The sequence below is a fragment of the Cavia porcellus genome, unplaced genomic scaffold (assembly GCF_034190915.1).
Source record: "Cavia porcellus strain 051 isolate PalLab524CR breed Dunkin Hartley unplaced genomic scaffold, mCavPor4.1 scaffold_1, whole genome shotgun sequence".
NCBI lineage: Eukaryota > Metazoa > Chordata > Mammalia > Rodentia > Caviidae > Cavia > Cavia porcellus.
In genome coordinates this window covers 117164701-117190234 of record NW_026947484.1, presented here as the reverse complement: position 1 = coordinate 117190234, position 25534 = coordinate 117164701, and the positions used below count along the sequence as shown (strand labels likewise).

Below are 25534 nucleotides of genomic sequence, written 5' to 3'. Positions count from 1 at the left end.
TTTCTTTTTTAAAGGCAAATGCTATTAAATTTGAAAATAAAAAAGCACATGACTCCATAGTTCACAAATATTTTTCAAGGAAGACATTATGAATAACTTTGTGAAAATTAATTTGATAATTTAAAGACATTTTCCTTGAAAAATGCAGCTTATCAAAACTGATATGAAAAATAGAAAAGTTTATGATCCTACTATTAAAAACTTAAATTCTTCAACAAAAATTATCAGAAAGAAAACTGAACCCATATGATTTTATTGGTGGTCCATCTAAATTTAAGAAATATGGAACAGTCATCTTACAATTGTGAGACTACACCCCAAATTTCTAATTTAGCCAGCAAAACTTTGTTACCAAAGCTCAACAAGAAAGTTACAAGAAAAGAAAAGGATGTAAATCTCTCTTATGATATGGACACATGAAAACACAAAAGATCACAAAGACCAAATCAACCCAGAGTAAGAACAAAGCAGCAGGCAACCTGTTTACTAATTTCAAATTATACTGCAAAGCTAGAATAGCTAAAACAGGTTGATACTGCCATTCAAACAAACCGAAGGAACAGAATCAAGATTCCAGAAATAAATCCATGTATATAAATCAACAATTTAACAAGACAACATAATGGAAAAAGCACAGTCTTTTCAATAAACACTGTTAAAACAAAATACCCACATGCAAGAGTGAAATTGAACTTTATCTAACATGGTGGTCAGAAACAAAGCAACAAAAAATAAAACTCCTAGACATTGGTATTGGAAATAATTTTTATGTCAAAAGCCAAGCAACAAAGAGAAAAATAAACAAGTGGGACTACATCATTCTAACAAGTTTCTACACAGCCAAGTGAATGATTGAATGAGCAAGGGGGGGGACTATGGAATGGAAGAAAATATTTGCAAACTATCTGATATGGGATTAACATCCAAAGTATATTAAGAACTCATATAATTCAAATATTAAAAAACAAATAATCTGATTTAAAAAATAGATAAAGGCCCTGAATAAACAGTTTTCCAAAGAAGACATATAAGTGACCAACAGAACATGAAAAGTTGCTCAACATCAGAAATCAAGAAAATACGAGTCAAAAGCACAATAAGACATTTCCTCACAAGTATTAATGATGACTACTAAAAAAGACTCAGCAGGAGAACACTTGACCAACACATGTGAGGCCCTGACTCCAATCCCCAGCACCGGAAAAAGAAATACAAGAGACAGCAACAAATGCTAGTTAGGATGTAGAATTCTTGTGTACTGCTTTTGGGAATGTAAATTGTCATAGTCATTATGGAAAACTGTGAAACATCCTCAGAAATGTAAAAATAGGACTGTAGTGAAACCCGATCAGTTCATTGAAGTTATCTGCATTCCCATGTTCACTGCAACATTATTCACAATAGCAAAGACATGGAAAGGACCTAAGTGTCCAGATAAATGACAGATAAATGAATAAAGAAAATGTCAGAGGAAGAAGACAAATCTTGTTATTTGCAAAAATATGGATAAAACCTGAAGAAACTTGCTGAGTGAAATGATGCAGACAAAAACAAATAGTCTATGATCTTGCAAATACATGTGAAATGTAAAAAAGTCAGCTTCATAGAAACAGAGTAGTGGCTGCAGGCAGCATGAGGGTGGGGGACAAGAATGGGAAGATGTTACACATTCTTAGAATAAGGTAAATAAGTTTTGGAAATCTAATCCACAGCACAGTGACTGCAGTTAACAGTACCGTATTGTATACTTGAAGTTTTCTGAGAGTGGATCTTAAATGTTCTCATAATGGACACAGAAAACAGTCATGGAATTTATCTATCTTGATTGTGGAAATTATTTCACAATTTATAATATATTTATACTTTTTACATATATAATGTTGTCAATTATCCCTCAGTTAAGTGAGGATCAAAAAATAAGATGAATGCAAAATACTAAACAAACCCAAAAAGCTTTCACATCCACAATATAGCAAGAATTTGCAAAGCAAAAAGGCCAACCCAAGATAAATATGAGCAAAAGACAAAAACATGTTTCAGCTTCCTTTTGTAAAAACAAAGGAAATTTATTGTGTTATGGGTCTGTAGCCTGAAAGTCGGCATTACTTCACTGATGCTAAGATGTGAGAGCGTGGCTGTGCTCCTGGTGGAGTTTCAGGGTGAAATTGGTCACCGTGTCTTTCCCAGCTTTAAAGAGCAGGATGGCTTCCTTGGCTCAAGGACTGGTCCTCTGTCTTCTATCCCAGCAATACTGAGCTAGGTCCTTCTTATGCTGCCAGCCCTGGTTCTCTCTTCTAATTTCCTCTCCAACTCTTAGAACCCTTTGATTAGAATAGGCTCACCTATATAACACAGGATAATCTGCATTAAGTTCTGTTGATTATGAACCTTCATTTCACATGCAATCCTAACTTCCCTTTGCCGTGTAACACAACATAGTCACACGTCTGGAAATTAGGACACAGACATCTTAGGCAACATTGTTTTCAAGTACTGAAAAGCATATCACAAGGGAAAACATACAAATAGCCAGTAAAAATATAAGGAAGTATTTAACCTCATTAATTAGGGAAATATAAATTTAAATTGTAATGACATTGCTACACATCAGAATGGCTAATATTAAAAAGTCCACTGAGGGTACAGTACAACAGAAAGTCTATATATTGCTGGTAGAATTTTTACAAGTGCACAAGCATTCTGAAAATGTTGCAGTATCTACTAAGGCCTAAAATATTTATATCTAGCAATTTCACCCTTCAGTATATACTCAAGAGAAAAGCTTATGCACAGGTATTTCAAGGCATCAATAATTTTAACCACCACAAATTGGAAACAATCCAAATACCTACACAAATAGATTGAATGCGAAATAAACTGTGGTAGACTCATTCCTTACGAGACATTATATAGCTATAAGGAAGAACAAACTTCTGCTACGCAGAACAGAGTAAATGAACTCCATAAACATAATGTTGAAAGAATGAAACCAGACACAATAAGTGACATATTATAGAATTTTATTTTCATTTATTAAAAAAATCCAAAAGTGGAGATTACACTATTACAGTAGAAATCAGAATAGCAGTTACATGTGGATATAGCTTACTTGAAAGAAGGCATTAGTAAAGTTTTTGGGGTACAATAATATTCTGTTTTGTTAAAATACACCTATGAATAGTTTGCTATGTTACACTGGAACAAAATTTTCAACAAATCTTTTTAAATAGTATATGTTCTTTGTGTCAAAACCTTGGGATCCCCTTTAGCTGCCAAAGATGTAATAAAAACAGATTCCTGATTAAACTGACAAATTCTTTCCTAACAAATCTCACAGTGGACAGACACCATCAAAAGAGCCAAATACCAAAAGGCAAGAGGTTAAAATGAATTAAAATTTAGCTATTCTTGAATCACATGAAAATGTTACCAGATACCAGAGACTATTCTTATATTTGGGCTTTTTTCAGTGACCTAAAGGTAGTCACATGAAATTAGTTAAATAACATTACATTCAACCTTTTAAAATGTAGAGTTATGACTTTTTATAAGAAATTGGCATTTTCATCATCAAGGATGTACACAACCTCTTGACACAGTGATTCTTCCTGAAATTATTTCAGGGGATTTTTTTATTAGTTTTTTTTTTTTTTTTTTAATGTGCTACTGACAGCCCAGCCATGATCTACAGACAGAAAGAAAAGAGCAGCATGATGTGCCTACAGGGGAAAAAAGAATGGGACTTTCAAAACTGCAACAATAAGAACCTGAAGCATTATAATAAGAATTCCCACAGTATCATAAGCAAGCCCATTTCCTGTTTTGTTTTTGGTTTTGGACTTTTTTAATAGTATTACAAATGAATATGGATAATAATAATAACAGAAAGTAATAGTCCTCCTTCTTTAGAACTTTCTATTTGTAACCATCTTTCATACTAACAGGCCTGCTTGGAAAGCTGGGGTGTTCTGAATCAGATCTACTTTGGTTCAAACTCTAGTCAGCCCCTTGCAAGTCCTCTAACATTGGCTGAGTTTCTCACTTACCTCGTATGTACCCAGAGGGTCAGAATTTCCCACAACAGACTTTGAGAGCACCGCCTTAGAACACACGTAAATCCATGCTGACAGTTCATCCTGCATGTGCAATGGAGATGATAAGGTAAAGACCACAGCACCTAGGGTGCACTTGATCAGTGGCAGTGCCTGGTGTGATCATCTCATTTGGCTTGTACAGAGATCTGTTAGGGCTATGCAGCAAAATGTCTCCCCATAGCAGGCATTCAGTAAGTGCTTGTTTAATAAGTGAGTGAATTCATAAATGGAGGGATATAAAAAGAAATAAGGCATGAATCCATTGTCCCAGAAGTATGAGAAAAGCAAGCCTTAGATTTATTTAGGGTCCCATTGCTACTAATTAGAAAAGTTGGGTTGCAAACCCAGTTTTTCTTACTGTAAGCCCAGCGCTCTTCCTTCATTTCTATAGCACTCACAGCAACATGCATTTGCCTAGCTCTGGATGTTGGCACTTTATCTTCATTTTGTATGTGCAATTTGTTCTGAGTTAGGAAGTGTCTGGAGTCAGCTCAGGAAGAAATTCAGTAAACAAGTTTCACACTTATGCTGATAGTAAGTGATATTTTAAATATTCCTAAACTATGATAAAATGCAGAAGCACTGAATTTATATAGTATGTATGTTTAATACAAAATAAAAATCTCACCAGAGAAAGTATTGAGCAAATAAATCCTCTTTGGGTCCTTTCATTTTTTTTTTCCTTGAAGCTATAGCCCTAGAAAATTAAACATAGCCAGATAAATGTCTTTCCCAAAGGTATTATGGTAATTCCACAGCAACATATTAGATCATTTAACTAAGGTTTAGAGAATTTCTTCAACTAGCCAGTGTCTGAGGTGTCCACATACCTTGCCTTTCCTGATAGAAATGTGCTTATTGTGGCACGCAAACCTATGTGCATGTTCACAGAATCATAAAATTGCATTCTAAAATGTCAATATGTTATCCAGTACAGTATGTACACAATGGAAATGACCCAGAACTGAAAAGCAAATTAGGTGGGTTTTTTCTTTTTTTTTTTTTTTTTTTTTACTATTGGAGATTGAACCCAGGGTCTTCACACTGAGCTACATTCCCAACCCTTTTTTATATTTTATTTCAAGGCAGGGTCTTGCTAAATTGCCCTGTTGGTTAGGCTCAGCTCAAAGTTTCAATCCTCCTACCTCAACCTCTTAGAGTACAGGGATTATATGTGCATGAGTCCACACAAATAAGCCTTTAAGTGCAAAGAACTCTAAACAGCAAGAATACTACACATAGCACAAGAATATTCTCGAAATAAATTCAAGCAGGTTAAAGACAAGTGTATCAGAAAAAAGGACCCAGACCCAAGTGGCCACTGCCATTCCCCAGGAGCTGTGCTGAGAAGGCCCTGGCTCTAGCAACTTGCTCCAAGGTGTCATCCCGCTTTGCACACTGGCGGGCATTCCTCTGGCAGGAGCTCAGCTCATGGCTGTCTCCCTTTTGTAAGTGGAAGGAAAATGGACTGGGAAGCCCCGAGGGAGAGAAAAACGTTTCAATGATTTATAAATTGCACAGTAATTGAAGTTTCTAGAAATAGTGCAGCAAAAGAACACTGGACTAGGAGCCAGGTTCTGCAGAATGACTCAGTGTGCTTCTGTGCTGTTATTCTCGTTATTATTGTCAATGCCTTCCTCTCAATGACAGTTAAATGATTATTATTAATATATACATTTATATATATATATACAAATCTATCAATGTCTTCACATTTACATCCAATAATCTTACTGACCACTATAAATATCTCTTTCCACTGCTTTTAAAGCCTTAAAACATTTTATCCATTTTATTTTTCAGTCATAAGGAGATTCTTTCATATCCTCAGATGAGGAATTTTCTAAGCCTAACCCTAAGACATCACTGCTTCCATCTTCTCTCCCTAACGCCTGATTATTTTTTAGGTTTCAGGCTAATGTCATCCCTACTGGTCTGTCTATTGTCCTTCTCCCCTGTAGCAGTCCCACTGTCCCCATAAACAGTTTTGGGCTGAGTGCCATTGCTGCATATTTGCCATCAAGCCCTTGTTCGCAAAGCTGCCCCATCATAGAACTTTGCATGCTTTTCTGAAATTGCTTTTTTCATTACCTTTTCTGGATAAATAAGAAGGTTCTGGAAGTTCTGTCTCTCCCATTCAACATTTTACATCAACCTGCTAGCATTAGGTCACATAAAAGTACCTAAAATTTCATTATTGAATAGACAGATGAATGAATGAATGAGTTAAGTCTAAATGGCATATGTAATTTGCTACTTTCTTGCCTGGGATATTCTAAGTACTCTTCTGAAAAACACCAACTTATTATTCTTGGCTGAATTTAGTGGCTTTTGTTTGTGTGGTTTGTTTTTCATTCTTCCATCTCCTCTTTACCTGTCCTATATTAGGGGCTCCTTCATATGCTCCCCCAGGTCCTTCACATCCTCCCTGGTGGTGTCTCTTCTATATTTCTGGAGTTCTGATTAATACTTAGTATCTCCCTCTAGCTAATAAGCTCTGTCTATCCAGATTAGCATTTTATCCTGACAGAGTGAACTTTTAATAAATATTTGATGAATATGAATTAATTAAGTTGGTCAATTATATTTAAACATCTAAACAATGGAATGGGCAGCGCTGTTTTGGCACCGTCTTCCTATCTCTTTCTACTAGGGAACTAATGACTGTTTCAGGAAAATGTCAGTGTTCTGATTCCATCTGGATTCTCTTTCTTGCCCATTATTTTCTAAATCATTCAGTTCATCTTCTGCATTGTAAACCATCAAAAATCATGATATATTTTCATTCACGAGAGCTTTTATTCTGATTAGAGAGAGATCTCTCAGCCTTCTGTCAATTTGATCAGAGTTGGCACTTGAGGTTTCTCGACTTTAATGACTGTATCTCAAGAACACTGGCTTGTCCTCTTCCTTAAAGCTATTGTTCGTATTCACACAAGGGCTAGAACATGAGACTTCCTCTCCTTCTGTCTCTCTCCAGGATGCCTATTGCTTTTTTACTTACAAATGAGTTTGTTCATTTTTACCTTGTCATCTCTCCCTAGCGAGTTTACCTGGTTTATGCCTTTCAGGAATGAATACACTTGCCAGTCAGTGGAATCTTCAGGTCCTGTATTATCATTATTGAGCTGAAAAGAATAATACTCAGTTTGAGCGCATCACTTGGCAACTCACTCTTTCCAACATTACACCATAGCTACAGACACCTGGGCTAAAACTATTCAATGACTTCATATCCATTATAAGTGAGTTACATGGCATCTTTACAAAATAGAGAGCAAGAAAGGAGTAATCAGTGCAATCAGCCACCATTCTGGAGGTGCCATCCAAGGTACACATTGGTAATAGGCCAGCTGTCTTGCCTTTGGTATCTAAAGGGTCATATATCTCTGCACAAAATATCTATGCTGATTCGCTTTGCCCCAGTCATTTGCCTATATATTTTTAGACACATTCACTCATTGCTCCTCCTCTTCCTGAAATCATAGTGAAACATATTTCCTAGACTTTTTTGTATAGAGTTTCCGTCAGGGATTAAATCATCTCTGGAGATCCAGAGAAGATGGATCCTACTAGATAGTCCCCTCCTTGCTCTGGGCCCATCTCGTATGAAGCAATGCTTCTGAATTCTGATAGCTTCCTGAATAAAGAGGAAATTAATGGAAATTCTTAAAATGTTCTTACAACAAAGCAGGGGCAAAAAATTCATAATACACATAAGCTTTAAAGGCTATTTCTTATCCACTCTCAAGGTTTTCCTTGCTTATCTTTCCAGAATCAGCACCATTTTCTGACCCGACCCACGGGGTCAATCCGGATCAGCGGGGCAGTTTCCTGGAGAAGGAACGGGGATTAACAGAGACAGGGCCAGAGACAGAGAGATGGAGACAAGTCGAGGAAGTCCGATCAACTCTCATTAATTGAGGAAGTGGTCGCAGCTTTTATAGGGCAAGGGCAGGCCGATGGGACAGGAAGAGGCTACGGGGTGATCTGTGATGGGTCATACTCACGTCCGTGTACGTGACATGAGTAGGAGAGGATTATGGTTAATGTAGGTGCATTATGTGCCCATATGAGGGAGAGGCGAGACAGCAGCGGGGCAGTCGCGCCACTCCCTACATCTCCTCCCTTTCTATATTTTTTAATCAGGACCTCATTACATGAACCCAACCAGGCCTTACCTGTCATGGGCTTGCGGGACAGCAGTTGGTCCTGTGCCTGTCTCAGTGGCCAATAGAGTTAACATGCATGTCCTAGTTGCCCATCTCTGGCTGCCTGTCCATTGCCCCAGGGCAGTTAGGCCATGTTGTCATATGGTCCACTCGTGGGAATTCTTTCCTGGTAGGTTTGTTGATCTGCCATCTCCAGCTGGTGGTAGTGTACCTGAACGGGCTTTGCCATAAATGCGTCTATCCAGTTATTAATGAGCGTCATAATCCTCTGAAAAATACAAGGACGCACAGAGAGGAGAAGCAACAAGGCAGCTAGGGGCCCCGGGAGGGGTGCTAGGTAGGGGAAGAGCCCTCCCCAGAGTGAGGAGAAAGGGTTAGAGGCCATCTGTTGTCTTCTCAATTTGAGCCGCTCTTTAATTTCTTGAAGTTTTCCACGAACGACGCCGAATTGGTTAACACAGAAGCAACATTTTTCCTGTAAGCCAAGACAAATTCCCCCCTGTTCTGCAGTTAGGAGGTCTAGCCCTCACCTGTTTTGGATGACTACCTCTGCCAGTGAGTCTAGCTGATCTTGTCTGTATGGTGGCAGACAGGGCCTGGACATGTTCTGACAGCTGGTTGGAGGTCTCAGTGTATTTATCTATGGAGACACCCAATCCAGCTGTACCGGTGGCCAGCACCCTGGTGACACCCATTCCTATCAGAAGTAGAACAAGAGCCACCACTCGTTTTTGGCAGCCAGAGATGTAGGTAAACTCTGGTATGGGTACAGGCTCCTGTCCAGGAATCATATCAATATCGGGCAGAATGGCAGCTAGCATACATATTCCTGACCAGCTGGATGGGAGAAAAGGGTAAGCCAGATTGGCCCCACAGACAAACACTTGTCCTGAGGGGGGGCATAAGGGATCAGTGTAATAGGCAGTTTGAGAGCAATTGGGGAACATGAGGGAGCCCACATCAATGACAGATGAGTCATTTTTAAGGGATCCCTGGATACATGGGACAGATAAATTGGTCATTCCCACCGGCTGGACAGGAAATGACTGACCAGGCATACAGGTAGAGGGGTCTCCTAGGGAGATAGGTGTTGAATTGGAGGGGATAGCTATTGGCATGGGGGTGCCTAGTGCCATGCATAGCCAGCAGTCTTTAGCCAGATTAGGGTTGGTAACATTAAGCGCCTTTTGAGGGGCTAAGAGAATATCATAGGTCTGTGGATCTAGGTCCACTCCCCAGGGTTTGGGGAGTGCCAATGGGTGGTAATTGATCTTTGGGAATAAGCTATTTATTATCTCTTCTAGTCGTTGGTGAACCTATTTTTGTCTGATCTTGTCTTGGGGGCCTCCCCCATCAGAAACATGGACAGGTGGCTCTCTGAACCAACATGTGGGTGCCCCTATATTGCCTTTACATCCTGCCTAAGAATATGGGGAGACACTGATGTCCTTGGGGATAGTGTTCCAATCTGAGGCATATTGGGGCGGAGTAGTTTTGGTAAGGATGGCTGTGAAATAAATTTTGTTATTTGGAAACTGTTATATAACAAGAGGAATGCATAGCCTCTTCATAGGAGGACCAAGAGCAGTTTGGTCTAACCTGTGGGTCTACAAGCTTTTGTTTAATTTGGGTAAGGGAGGAAGTCAGTTCACCTTCGGAAGGGAGACACTTCCAAGCCCTAGTAGCCACCACAGTGACTTGTGTGAAGAGGCCAGGATCATATCTCATTTGGGCCTCTTTGGAGTTAAAATCCCCAGTTCCTATTAACATGGGAAGGGTCCAGGGGTTTTGTCTAGCGGCATTATCTCTAACAATATTTTTACATTGTTTCATAAATTTAGACTTCCAGAGTAAATAATTGCCCCCAGAGAGAGTAGCTTTAGTTAAATCCCTCCATTCATTTGGAATGATCCAATCTTGGGTCATAGAATCTAAAACAGCAAGAGTGAAAGCAGCTGTAGGGCCATATTGGGCGACTGCTGTCTTTAATTCTTTTAAAGCTGCCACTGTGAATGGCATATGGGTCCTGATGACTTGTAGTGCTGGCGGCGCAGCACTGCCTTGCAGCTGTATGGCACCATCTTGGGGAGGCACGTTTGTCTCCGTCACCAGAAATGCCATTTTGGGGAGGGGCCCCCCAGATGTGGCGGAAGTGAGGCAAGTACCATTTGAGAAGCTGGCACCATCTTAGGGGTGGTGTCTACTTGGCCTGTCTGTAAAGTTTGGAGTTGCAGAATGAGTCTTTGCTTTTCTTGTTCTAATTGGACCTGTTGTTGTAAGTCATGAATCTCTGACTCTAAGTCAAGAAGTGTGGTAGAGGGGCTGGACAATTATGGGTGTTTTGTCATAGTGAGGGAGTTTTATGGAAACAGGGGCTACGATAGGGTCCAAGTTATGTCGGCTAGCTTCTTCTGCAAATTGTTTCCAATTGACCTCTTGTAAAGGAGTGAGGTTGGGATATAAAGAGTTGTGGTGGGCCTCAGGTGGTAGGAGCTTGGATGGCAACGGGCCGCCATCTTAGGGCTTTTTTAACATATCATTTGACTCATCAGAGGGGCAAGAAGGTTTAGATTCATCTCCTGAAGGGAGCGATGTTGGCAAAGCAGAAGCATGTAAGGCGGCTTCACCTTGGGTGATTGTTTCATCAATTTGAGGGTCTCCGCAGCGCTGTGTAAGTAGCTCCGAGATTAGGTTCCAGTAGGCAAAGGCCGTAACTGGGACCTTTTCAGGGCCAAAGACCCGATAGTAATCCTTTAATGCACCTCCTACTCTTTCACATCTTTTTGCATCAATAGAGCCCTCTAAAGGGGACCAAGTATGAATAAACTGAAAGTACCACAATAAATCTTTTTCTTTAGCCTTTATCCCCCTTGTCTTAAAGCTTTACTTAAACCTGACAGAAGCACTTATGATCACTTAATGCCTGACCCACGCCAGAAAAAAAGGGAAAGGATCGCCATCCACTTACCGTGACTCGAGCAGCACGGCAGGCTCCCAGGTAGCTTTGGTCACAAAACTCTTGGTTCCCTTCTTATGCGCGCATCTCAGGACAGCTCCCTTGTTGAGCCCTTCATGCCAGGAGCCCCATGCTGGGTGCCACTTGACCTGGCCTGCGGGTCAATCTGAATCCGCAGGGCAGTTTCCTGGAGAAGGAACAGGGATTAACAGAGACAGGGCCAGAGACAGAGAGATGGAGACAAGTCGAGGAAGTCCCATCAACTCTCGTTTATTGAGGAAGTGGTCGCAGCTTTTATAGGGCAAGGCAGGCCGGTGGGACAGGAAGAGGCTACGGGGTGATCTCTGATGGGTCATACTCAACGTCCGTGTACGTGACGTGAGTAGGAGAGGATTATGGTTAATGTAGGTGCATTATGTGCCCATATGAGGGAGAGGCGAGGATACAGCAGCAGGGCGGTCACACTACTCCCTACAGTTTTCACAACATTCTTTCTGGGCTGTTAGCCAAACAGTCACATGCTCTGAAAGCCCTTTCCCAACCCTCTGAAGACAACAAGAATCCTAGGGCTGGATCAAGAAGACATAAAGACAAAGTGTAAGAAAGACACCAAGATCTCTTACTCTGTTCTACAGTTTCTTCTAATACAATCTGGGCAAGTGGGACAGCATCATTTGAGAGGGAGTAGCACTAACTTGATTTCTCCACACTGGGATCCAGAGTTTTTTTCTGCTTAGGTACTGAGCCCACCAATTTCAGATATTTGCCATGAAAACTATTGGAAAGTATTTCTTTAATTCCATTATTTTTATTAAAAGATGTTCAGTGAGAATTTCCTAATCATTAATATGGGCCACTACATAATGATAATCTCTATAATACATAGAAATATTCTCTATTGCATCACAGAGATAGAATGACCGAGCCTGGCCTTTTAATGCCTCCAATGATGTGGAGCCCACCTGCCCCCTAGGCACCTCATTTTACTGTTGGCAGTACTAATATTTGAAAGCACTTTTGTAGGTTGAACTGAATTTTCTATTATGTTTAAAAGCTACCATTTAAAGAAGCATCATGATGTGACTTTATGAAACATTTCTAGCCAAATCTCGCAAAAAACTTGACAAGGTAGATGTTATCCTACTTCCTAGTTGAGAAAAGTTAGCTCATAAAATTTAATTTTCTTGCTTGACATCATAGCAAAGGTAACATCTGTACCAATCTTTACCTAGTCTGCAATACTGCTTTCAACTTCCAAAGAAATTATATTCTTGGCAATCTATTTAGTATTAAATAAAGTGTCATCCTTTAAGGTGTCGTAACTTTGAGAATTTTACACGTCTCCTCTTAAAATATCTGGAGTGGCTGTTATTAGATAACACAACAATTAATAGGAGAAATTTATATGTTTGGATATTAAAATCTATATAAAAATATGTGGCGGTAAATCTTCATTGCCAACTTAATTAGCTTGAGAAAGGCCTAGGAGACTATTAAAGCACATTTTTGAATGTGTCTGGGTGGGTCACAGTGGGGTGGCCTTGAGGATTATATCTTTCTCCTTTTCCCTTTCCTTCCTAGCTTCCTTTTCTCTACTTCTGGCTGCTACAAACTGGGCAGCTTTCTTCTACCACTGCCTTTCACCTTGATGCTTCTGCTTTTGAGCCAATCAGTGGAGGCTGGCACTTAAAACTATGAACCAAAAGAAAAGTTTCTTCCTTTAAAGTGTGTATATGTTTTGCCTAAGCAAAGGATATGTTGACTAATGCAGTATATGATTTTCAGTAGAGCCACATGTGCCCTTTGTCTTATCTACATACAAACATCTTTACACCCAAGTATCATCAAGATTTGATTTTCCCATAGCCATGTAAATGACTGAGGTTTCCTCCACCCACTTTCCCTAAAAGGCAGCCAGAACAAAGGCCTAAGGGGGCAGTAAGTAGAAGAAGATGGAGACAAGGAAAAAGGTAAAAAGGAAAGCATTGCAACCGCAAGGCTCTTCTATATTAATACCACTGCCACTGGGCGAGGGAGTCCCCCCCCAAAGTCAAAGGATTGTCTCAGTTCACAAAAGCACAAGATATAAGGAAAAATTAAAGCCAGATTACAGCCTTTATGAGAGTCTTGATCACATAGGTAAATACTAATAAAGAAGTCCACTAAAACTGAGCATATCACCACTGATCACTTTCATCACTGTGAACCACACAGTGACCCTAAACTGAGTGGTTAGAAGCAAGAGCTGTGGCGTTGAGTCCTGGCTCCACCACAGAACTGTCCTGTCCTCTCACAAAAGAGAATAACAACTCCATGCTGCTTGTCAAGCTACAGTTCCTGAAGGAGACAGATACTTCTTGCAAACTGATTCCAGATGTGGTTTGTGAATCTTAGAGGCCACTATGGAGAATAGCTTGGAAGGTGTGATGCAGATATCCACCTCCTGGTTGTATATCCAAAGGAAATGAAACCAGCATCTAAATGCCTATGTTTATTGTGATACTATAACAGCTAAAATGTGAAATCATCTAGATACCCATTAGATGAATAAAGAAAATATGGTATATATATGCAGCAATGTGTGATTCAACTGTAAGTGAAATCAAAATATCATTGTTTGCACCAAAATAAATAGGACTGGAGAATATAATGTTAAGCAAAATAAACCAGACACAGAAAAAAAAGATAAGTACCATATGCAGAAACTTAAACAAACAAAAAAGGCAAACTGCAAGCAGAATAGTGATTACTAGGGCCTGGGAAGGGTCTTGGGTTGGGTAAGGGGGCAAGAATGAGAGAAGGGTGACTGGTTATGATCAATGCATGCTGTATGCGTAAATGGAAATATCACACTGAGTACCATTAATTTACATACTATAAATGTGTAAAAAATAAATATACACACACTGAGAGACAGAGAGAGAGAACGTCAGATGAGTGATTTTTAAATTGTATGACTATTTTTTTAAACAGTATTTGCAAAGTTATAAAAGCCATGAATTTTCCTGACTCTTCCAACTGATATAACTTTTAGAAATTCAGCAATTACCTAAAAACCACAACATCAGAGTAAAAAACCTGACATCTGAAGTTTCAAGATTAAGGTGATCAGCTGTCTCTCTTTGCCTCAGAATAAAAGCTTTCTTAGTGCTAAAAGCAGGACAAGTCTTGGGCAAAGTGGGACAGTTGGTCAGCCTATCAAGGACACCTCTTGATTTTGCAGCTGATCTGGGGCCCTTCTGTGTACTGATCCAAACCTCCTACTCAATAGTTTATGTAAGAGAACCAGGTAACCCATTCAGGTACACTCAGAAATAAACCAACTTATCAAATAAGGAGAAATGGAAGAGAGAGTAATACAGGTGTCAGGGGACACCTCCAAAGGAACATTTACTACCAGAACAGCTCCCACGCATGCAGGAGAGGGCCTTACTGTAGGAACTGATTGATGCCAAGACGTTCCCTTAGCTTCCATATACGACTGTGCTCCATTTTTACTGAGCTGCAACCTTCTTTTCTAAAAGGAAAATAAAACAATAAATTTCTGAAAAGCATATATATATATATATATATATATATTTCTAAGGCAAGTTTAAAATACACCTACTTTATGTCCAGAGAACACTACAAAGGCAAATTAATGTTAAAAAGGAACATATACATATTTGATCCTTCAGCTAAATATATACTAAGGGCTTACCACATACAAGGCTGAATGCAGGGCTCCAGGGATGCTCAGAGATGTGAAGGACTTGGTTTTATCTGTTAGGTATCTTATTTGAATCGCCTACTATACTCATAATATCTGCTTCCTAGTTTGGGGCTGCTCCAACCTATGTAGACTTGTTCTCCAGGGTGTGGGCCATGCACAAAAAAACATTCAGTAATTCAGTCGCTTCATTTAGCATTGCTCCCTTAAGATGAAACCATAACCAATGAATTTTTAATGCATCCAGCTTACATTTTCTTCCTTGGGAGGATATTTCTGTCCACCAGAGGAGCTTAGGTATTGGGTACAACAGACATATAAAAGATAAATGAATGTGGAAAGTCCAGAAAAATTACTGCTTTAGCCCTTACCTAGTACTTATTATATTGGATAAATACTGAAATCATTTTTGCCTTCTAATTCATTATCAATAACTAGGCTCTAAAGTTGTTAAAGCTTTATGTTGCATCTGAGCTAGCAGTCCCTTTCCCTTCCATCAGAATTCAGGTAGAGAACCACACAAGTGGACCCAGCCCTGTTGATCAGGGTAACACATTTCTACCTGTTATCTGACATGAGGCCTCTTTCAGCTAAAGTCAGTTGCCACTCCATTGTTTCAGCTGATGATGCCTGACAGGGAGATGACTGATTCAAGTGACAGAAGGGTTTCAATAGAGAGAGAAGCCTGTTTAAACTGAGGCCTGTCTGCTCCAGTAAATCTCTGGTTTTATCAGCCAGGTGCAACTGGCTCATTTTGAGGAGATGGTGGCAGTCTATCTCTTTAGAGCCCCTTGTCAGGGAAGCCTCAAGAGCCTCAGTATGCCAGGTTTGATATGAGTCAAGCTCGGTATGAACAAGGATTAACCCATAAGATCGTGCGAGACTCCCTTTAAGTGTATTCCAAGCTGAGACGGGAGAAACTATAAACTCCATTAAACAAGGTAAACTTCCCTGTGTTCCTCTGCAGCAGGCATCTCATTTGCATTCCTCCAGCAGTCTGAATAAACATAACCACTGACCCAGAGGCTCTAGCTGAGAGAGCCTAGAGCCTGCAAGGTGCGAGGAAGAATAATTTCTATGTGGTCGTGGCAAAACTGGACAGCCTGTCAGAAACATGAAAACGGCTTTTGAAATCTGCATGTCTGTGTGAAGGTATAAAATATTCATACCTCAGATTAAAATATTTTATTGAATTAATATTGATTTACTATTAATTTTTAAATAGATTCATATTTCATGAGGCACTCGCAATGAACCCACCAATTGGGCCTCAGTGAGTGAAACCAATTACACAAATCATTAAGGAAGCAACCAAGAAAGCAACTCGTAACGCCTAAGGAGAGACAAAAAGAATGTGAAAATATGGCTTTGTGATAAAATAAACAGTGTTTATATAGTGACTGAAAAAAAAATAACAGCATCCTGCTCTTTTTTTCTGCAGTTTTGTTTTTTTCTGTGTATGCCAGGGAAGCATCCTTGGGCCATTTTTTTCCATTTAAAGAGATCTATGTTTGGCCTCATGTTTGAAAACTTCACTGTGGTGACATTAGTTTTTCAAAATTGCAATTAATTCCTTTCTTCCAAGAGGAAAATATAATAATAATAACTACTGAAAAGTGAAGCTTCGTTAAGAGTTCCTCCCTCCAGCGTTGGGCCAAAGCCTTTCAGAAAAGTACTGACAGCTGAAAACAAAACACATTGATTGTTGTGCTCAATTAGCATCTTCAGACACAAAGCAATGGCTGGGAGAATGAGGGTTCCCAAATGCTTCCTACTTGTTCTGTTTCAATCTGAGTTCAGAAAATGAACTCTTTCCCCCTCTGCCCATCTATAATGCTTTCCATAACCGTACCTGTACTTCTAGCTGAAAACTCCTAATACCATTATTGCGCTGAGTTCCCTCTGCATAGGAAAATGTTTTGACTTATACAAGGGGCCTTTACTGCCTAGGCAACATCTTTATTCATCCTCCTTTTCTTTTCGTATCTCATTCATGCTTTCCTTTTCTATTCCACCACTCTAAATTGGGCCACCCTTGCTCAGTTTATTGTAGTCAGCCTCTCTTTTACAGAAAACACTAATATGGTCAGTTATAGGACAATATACGGATCATTCCTCACTGTGTGATGAAGGGCTTTACTGTGAACAAGATTTTAAGACATGGGAAATCTGCAGGAGATGCTACACTGGGTTAGAATAGCCACATGGGGCTAAGATGATGCTCAGGGTCTCCTAATTAGATAAAGCCATTGTTTAGATTCAGACAATACCTGTTTACAGTTCAATATACAACTTGTCACAGTTGCTTGCTCAAAGCAGACCTAGATGTCAATGCAAACAGTTAGTACAGAGGTAGTGAAATAAATTGGTCTCCTGAGTAAATAAATTGAGCAGCAATGTGAAACCGCCTCATCAGTACTAGGAAGATAATCATTTATAAAGGTTCAAAATGGCGTTTCATAAGTATTGACATTTAGAGAAATGTCTTTCCCCATCTAAATGGCTACCCTCCCTTTTTCTATTTTCACCAGCCACTAAAAAAGAAAAGTAATAATGAAATAGAAAGAGAGAATAAAGTATTTCTGGAGTCATCCCATCAAAGTTTTGTAGTTCTTTGTATATAAAATGTAATAAACATCCAAAAGATGACTAGTTTCTCATATAAATTATGGATAAGTACCACACCTGCCTTCAAGGATTTTCCATTCTGTCATCATAGAATGGAACCAGACCAAAATATAAGACAAGTGGAAAGGTCACTTGGCCAAATGCCTAGGTTTCACTGTTGTTTACTGTTGATCAGTGATGAAAGGGAATCCATGAAAAGGAGAACTGAGGGCAAGTGTATCATTGGGACAGTCATCAGGGCGATAAAGTAAGGGTGGTGAGAATAAGAAATGAGACAGCATCATTGGGTCCTTGTTTAATAAGGCAATGACTAGGCACACAGACATTGCTCTCCAAAGACCTTTGAAAGAAAGTATCTGCTGTAGGAGATGTAACTTAGAAACAGTTGGATGTGAGGGGTTGATAATTGTTGCATATATCAACAGAGAAACCAAAGTCCCAGCCAGAAACTGCCATGTACATGAAAACACCAGCAAGCAATATGGTGTACACCAGTTCTTAGATGAGGTAAGAGAAGAAGGCATCAGCATTTATTTACTTCCTGCTATCTTTAAGTCCTCACTGCAGGATACAGTATACACCAGCATATCCAAGAGCCACGAGAGAGGTAATCCAAAAGAACTCAACCAATGGAGTGCCATTACTTAGGAGTGGGAATTGGGAGCTAAATTTTATGTACTTAACAGATACCAGAAGTCTCGTCCCACAACATTCTTTTCTCCTTGCTTTTCTTAAATCCCATTTTGATCCCTCAGAACCTAAGGGAAGGAAATAGGGTCCCCCAAATCATAGAGGACATAGCCTCATTTAACTCATTTAATTGTCAAAAAAAAAAAAAAAACAGAACTCATTTAACTGTCACAGCACTTACCTTTCTAAGAATGCTCTTATATAAAAAGTTTACAGGATTCTGCCACTACAGATAATATCTGGTTCCCTTTAACACGGAATTTTTAAAATTTGAAGTAGTTCACAGCCACTGAAGCCTTTTTTGCAAAGCAAGGAAATAAAATGGAAGTGCAGCCAATACCATTATAAATCTCAATGATCCCTTCTCAGGATGAATATTTAACATCTGCCCTTGTAACTCAGATTCCTTGTATCCCTAGCTCTAAAACCACACCTGCATTTTCAAAAGGAGAGCACAAGCAGACTGTAGGGTTTCTTTCACTGGCATTTATGCTGTGGTCACAAGCCTGAGAGCGCATAATGCCAGGATTACTACTGACCTGCCCTCTGTGGAAATCTGAGCTCAGTGGTGTCTTTATAAAATGTTAGCTTTCAAGGCTACTCTAGACAAAATTGGCAGTGGATGTAGTTTTTCACCTCTATTCCCAGCTTCCATGTTCAGGGACAAAATCTCATTTACTCCACACCTCTCAGAAGAGCTTGGTGCTTTCAATCTCTTCCCCTTTGAGATGCCTGTCTTTTGGAGGCTCCACAAGACACAGAGAAAAGAAGAAAGAGAGAAGGGACTGTCTGAAAAGACTCAGATTCCAGTCCCACCTCTTACAGCCTGGATAAAGTCACTCGAGCATTTCCCTCTTCAGCTCACATTCCTCCTATATTAATCATGGATAATAAACTCAGTTACTTACTTTCTTGTGGGTGAGACACAAAATTTGACACCCATAGCTCTAGGGAGAAAATGTTTATTTTCACACATTTACAAACTTACAGTTTGTAAAGGTTTCAGTCCTAGTCAGCTGGCTTCAAGGCAAAGCAGCATGGAAGAAGTTCATGACATTGAAGAAACAGTTATGGATGGCAGTGAGAGAGAGAGAGAGAGAGACAGAGAGAGAGAGAGAGAGAGAGAGAGAGAGAGAGAGAGAGAGATTAAAGGAGAAGAGAGGGAGATAAACTCTTCCAGCCCATGGCCCACTGCCTCAGATGAGGCTTCAGTTTTATCACATTTAGCTCTAAACTAGTCAGTCAGTGGGCTAATCATGCTCTAGTGATCCAGTCACCTCCCTAAGCCTCACCTATTAATACATGAGGCTTTAAGCGAACATCTAGATGTAAACTATAATATTTCCCAAGAGTATTACACATGTTAGAGTTACAAAACTAAATGCTTTGAAACTTAAAAGACCAATTCAGGTAGCATTTTCTGATTATTCACTTACTCAAAAAAATTAACAGAATATTGACAATGTTTGATGCTGGTTGCCGTGGTGAATAAGAGTTCTCTGTGCTTAGAGACACAAGTTGATAAAGAAAAATATGGAAAGACCATTATTAACATGGTTAGAGCCATAGCAGCAGTACTAATTGAGTATTATGGAACAACAGATATGGAAACGACTGATTCTTTTGCAGGCAAGTCATGGAAATTATGTTATTCTTGAAATATATATAATGGTAAAATATTGTCACACTGTTTAGCAATGAGATACAGATTCTTTTAGTTTTAATTTATTTTTTAGTAATACATGTTTGTAATACACAATGTTTATATCCTTGTGGCAAATGGTGCACGTACATAACATGTCTTACTTGTAGTCAAAGCCTGAAGCTCGAAGAATAAAGTCCTAATGCTGCAATTTTAAATGCCAGTTAGTAGAGTGAGAAAACAAGGTCCATCAAGACCTGGCCAGATCCTATCCAGAAATGTCAAGTCACATGGAGATAGCTATCTCAGCTAAGGAAAGCCCTTCCTTCTTTTAACTATGGAATCATCTGGTTAGAAGCATCTTAAGTCATTTTATATCATTGATATTTCTTGAGCTAACTTGTTTTTATCTTGATACAAGCATATTAACTGAAATAGAAAAAATACCTCTACTTCAGAAGACAAGCCCATTCCTGGTTTAGAGGATATGAAAAATATATGGACACATTCTTCTTAAGCTCCCCCTAATAACCTAGTGATTCTCATACTTTTCTTCACCTGCAAACATCTTGTGAATGAGCTTACTACTGTGAGGTGAATGATCCATCTCTCATACTGGTAAGTGCCACATACAGACCCATAGAGCAGGACCACAGTGCGCCCCCAAACCAAACTCACTTCCGAGAATACAAATCTGCACTTCCTCGTCTCTGAAGAAGACACCATCACCTGCTGCATTACTCAAGCCAGAAAGCCAAAGGGCCTCTTTATTCACTCCTCCCTTCCCCTTACCTCCTTCTGCCTCTCAGAACCAATGGCTACACCTGGTCCCCTGCACATCCTCACCACTGGTCATTCTCACGCTCTTCTCTCCTTTCCCCTTTGATTGCTGGAGTTCAGCCTCCATCACCTTTTATCTAAACTTGGAAGTAGCCACCTCACTGTCTCTCACACTCTAATCTCACTTCCTCTAATTCATTCTCCAAGTGCCACCAAAGTGACAGTGATCTTTAAAAGCCAAGCAAGATCATGTAACTCTCCTTCTTAAAATTCTTCAAAGGGTTTCTACAGTTTACCAGGAAAAAAAGAGCAAATTTCTTAAAGTCACATAGAAGACTCTAAATTATCCAGCTTAGCAGTTGTCCTGACCTTAAAATTGTTACAAATCTCTGACTTTTCCTTGTGGTTTCATAAGTCTGTGCCTTTGCCCTTACTGGATTCTTTTTTCTACCGTCTCCAACATCCCACCCTAACAAATACCTATTCACTTGCTAGGAGTCATTGTGGACACCCTACTTTCTGAGAACTTTTTATCTTACCAGATTCCTGAAAGGCGATCAGACATTATTTTTTTCTATCTTCTCTCTGAACTCTTCTTAAATACTTAGAGCATGCTTCCCTCTTTTTAGGAAGAAAGAGTTGCCAATCACAAGGGTCAAAACCGTTTATTATTACCTGTACATAAAAACTAACATGGAATCCAGCACACATCCAGCACTCAGTACATGTTTAGCTGTTGAATTACTGAATTACACAACCCACTTGAGGAAAATGAGGTTTGGGTTATCACAAATGCTTATTACAGTATCTGGCATATGGTAAGCATTCAATAGATGTTTACTGAATAAACAGCTCTGCTTATTCTTTGCAGGAAACTGAATGTCTGGTCACTATCTTTTGTGATCTCCCTCTCCATGTCTTTTTTCTCTAATATAACAATGCCCACAGCAGGGTAAGGCAGAATGTATTATACTACTATCAAATGCTGACACAGACACAGACAGCCTTGCTGGCTAATTGTTTTGCTACTGAAAACTCTTCAGGGGCTTCTTTCTCAGAATCAACCTTCTAAAATACATTCCTAAGGGTTCAAAAATGAAAAACTGCTTTAGTCTTCCATTCAGTTGATGAACAGAACATAAACTAAAGCAGGAAAAAATATCATGTAAGATTTATTCCCCATATGTTTAGATCTCTGACATTTGCATAAAATTCAGAGTTAAACTTATCAAAGTACAGAATAGATGTACTTTCTAGAGGCGAATGATTCGTCAAATATTTCCTACTACTGGCACACTTGAATGCTGAGCTTTCTACTAGAAAATGATAATTTTTGCCTTTCAATCTTTAAAAAAATCCTTTTAGAATACAAATACTCATAGATAGAAACAGAGTTGATATCTGGTCTATCTACGTGATCATTAAGGCCAGGATAGTTATTTATGGCTGGCATCTGTTTTGATTATTCAGGGACAGTTTATTACCAAGTATTGCCACATATACAATCTATAACACTGGTTCATGAGTAGCTCCAGTTTGAGCCTTATCCTCACATATTTAGAAATGAAAGGGATTTATATAGCAATCATTTGGTCTAAATATTGCATTACATTTAGGAGACTCGTTTTGGTGCACATGTATATATTTCATTCACTTAATGTATACCTACAAAAGACTTCTGTGTATAAAATATCCCTCCAGGAACTTGAACTAAATAGATAAAAACTCAAGTCCTCATATTGCTTATAGGGTGTTAAAGAGGAAAAGACAACCAACATAAGACATAAGAAAAATGTTCCTGAGTGTCTCACATCATGAGTAGTAATCTGAATAGAAACACAATGGCAAATACCAATAAAACATAGTAGACAAGAAGGTGAAGTGGCAGCTTTAATATCAGTGATCAGGGAGATACTGATGGAGGAGGTGACACTTGAAAGCAAGAAGGGGACAGTAGAAACAAGGGAAAAGATTATATATATATTTAAATAAATATTATATATAATAGATAATTATACTACTAATCTCTATTAGTTCATCAGTCAATAAATAAAGTAATCAAAGAAGCAATCCACAAATAAGGGGGCAAGAGGGGTCTCCTAAGAAGAGAAAAATAGCAAGCACAAAGATTAAGCATTTGTCTGACTTCTTTATAAAAGATACTGTTACAGACTGAGCACAAGGAAGAGGAGTGAGTGATAAAGGCCAGAGAACTAGGGAGAGTAGATCACCACACAGGACTTGTGGTACTTATGAAGACAAGATTTTACTATGGGTGAGGTGGGAAGCAACAGAGGGCTTTGAGCAGAAAACATGCACTGCTACATTCATAGAGGATTCCTGAGCTGCTATTTTGGGGACTGATTGAAATAAAGGAGAGTTAGGAGAAAAAAAAAAATAAGCGGAAGGAAAGCTGGACCCAGTGGTGCATGCCGATACTCTGGGAACTCAGGAGTTTTAAACAAAGAGATCGTGAATTTAAGGCCAGCCTGGGCTACATAGTGAAAGCTTATCTTTAAATTAAAAAAAAAAAACACATGCAAAAGATTATTGCATTAATCAAGGTAAGAGATGATAGTTATATGGACATGGGTGGCCAGGGTGGAGGTTGGTGATACTAAATTTTCAATATTTCATTGCCAAATGCATTCCTGTTAGTTTCTGCCCTAGAAGGAGACTAGTGTGAAATTGGCCAAATTCTGGATGAATTTAAATAGTAGAGCCAACATGATTTGCTAACAGATTAATTCAGAAGAATGAGATTTTTCAAAAGAAAAGAATAGCTTTCACAGGGCATGGTGGCATATGCCTGTAATCTCTGCACTAGGGAGGCTGAGGCAGGAAGATCACTGTGAGTTTGAGGCCAGCCTGGATGACAACGTGAGTTCAAGGCCAGGCTGAACTGGACAGTGAGATCTTGTCTCAAAAAAGACAGAACAAAAAAAAAAAAAAAAAAAAAAAACAAGAGAAAGACAGAGAGAGGAGAAAGAGAGAGTCAGAAGAATAGCTCTGAAATTTTTTGACCTGAAAAACCAGGAGAACAATGTTCTAACCAACTCAAATGGAAGAAGGAGCAAAACCTGGAAATGGCAATAACAGGAGCTTAGTTTGGGACATTTTAAATGTGATGTGCTCCCAGTTATATAAAACAATTATTAACAGAAATGAAAACTCAAATTATCAGTAACACAATTGTAACAGGAGACCTTAATACACCACTGACACCAAGGGACAGATCAACCAGACAGAAAATGAGCAAAGAAATAACAGAACTGAATCACACCTGTGAACAAATGGGTTTGATAGACATATACAGAATGTTCCACCCAACAACATCAGAATACACATTCTTCTCAGCAGTACATGGATCATTTTCTAAAATAGACCATATATTAGCTCACAGAACATATTTAAGCAAATGCAAAAGAGTTGAAATCATCCCTTGCATATTATCGGATCATAGCGCTCTGAAATTAGAAATTAATGACAAAGGATACTGCAAAAATTCCGCAAACACATGGAAACTAAATAACACACTCTTGAGTAATCAGTGGGTCACAGAAGAAATTAAAGAAGAAATTAAACAATACCTAAAAGAAAATGAAAATGCAGATACAACTTACCGGAATCTGTGGGATGCAATGAAAGCCGTTCTGAGAGGAAAATTTATTGCACTGAGTCCCCACATCAGGAAAACAGAACGAATACAAGTAAATAACTTGATGCTACACCTCAAACAGCTAGAAAAAGAAGAGCAAGTCAAGCCCAAAGCCAAAAGAAGAGAGGAAATTATAAGAATCAGAGCAGAAATCAATGCAATAGAGACTAAGAAAACAATCCAAAGAATCAACGAATCAAAGAGTTGGTTCTTTGAAAGAATAAATAAAATCGATAAGCCCCTAGCCAACCTTATTAAAAAAAGGAAAGAAAAAGCTCAAATTCATGCAATAAGAAATGAAAAAGGAGAAATCACTACAGACCCAATAGAAATACAGAGGATCATCAACACCTATTTCGAAAACCTCTACTCTCAAAAGTTTGATAACACAGAAGAAATAGACAGATTCTTAGAAGCATATGAAGTACCAAAGCTAGATCAAGAGGATATAAAACTGTTGAATAACCCAATCTCTGCTAATGAAATTGAGAATGTAATTGGGTCCTTGCCCACCAAGAAGAGCCCAGGCCCAGATGGATTCACTGCAGAATTCTACAAGAAATATAAAGAAGACCTAATGCCGACACTCCTCAAACTATTCAATGAAATTGAAAGGGAAGCAATCCTTCCTAAGTCATTCCTGGAAGCAAATATTACTCTAGTACCAAAACCTGAGAAAGACCCAACTATAAAAGAGAACTATAGACCGATCTCCCTAATGAACACAGATGCAAAAATCCTCAATAAAATATTGGCAAATAGGATCCAGCAAATCATCAAGAAGATTATACACCATGACCAGGTGGGATTCATCCCAGGAATGCAAGGATGGTTCAACATACGCAAATCAATAAATGTAATCCACCATATCAATAAAGCCAAAAATAAGAATCACATGATCATCTCTATAGATGCAGAAAAAGCCTTCGATAAGGTCCAACACTTATTCATGATAAGAACTTTACAGAAAATTGGAATAAATGGTCTTTACCTCAATATAATAAAGGCCATTTATGACAAACCAACAGCCAGCATCATACTAAATGGCCAAAAATTGAAAGCCTTTACTTTAAAGTCGGGTACAAGACAAGGATGTCCTTTATCACCACTCCTATTTAATATAGTACTGGAAGTACTAGCCAGAGCAATTAGGCAAGAAAGAGAAATAAAAGGGGTAAAGATAGGAAAAGAAGAAGTTAAATTAT

At 38.9% G+C, this 25534-nt stretch overlaps 1 long non-coding RNA gene across 7 annotated transcripts in view; it reads right to left on the bottom strand.

Moving 5' to 3' along the window:
• The window catches only part of LOC134477296 (uncharacterized), a 212566-nt gene that overhangs the window by 108440 nt on the left and 78592 nt on the right, over nucleotides 1-25534 (bottom strand). For 2 of the 7 annotated variants that reach the window (XR_010049256.1, XR_010049255.1), the window contains exons 6-10: nucleotides 14656-14739; nucleotides 8276-11409; nucleotides 7148-7222; nucleotides 4723-4791; nucleotides 4047-4136 (exon numbers count right to left, since the gene is read on the bottom strand). This is a non-coding gene — a long non-coding RNA (uncharacterized LOC134477296). Of the gene's footprint in view, nucleotides 1-2045; nucleotides 2343-3534; nucleotides 4137-4722; nucleotides 4792-7147; nucleotides 7223-8275; nucleotides 11410-14655; nucleotides 14740-25534 lie in introns of those variants that run through there. The other 5 variants (XR_010049258.1, XR_010049261.1, XR_010049259.1 and 2 more) reach the window with 5 other exon arrangements.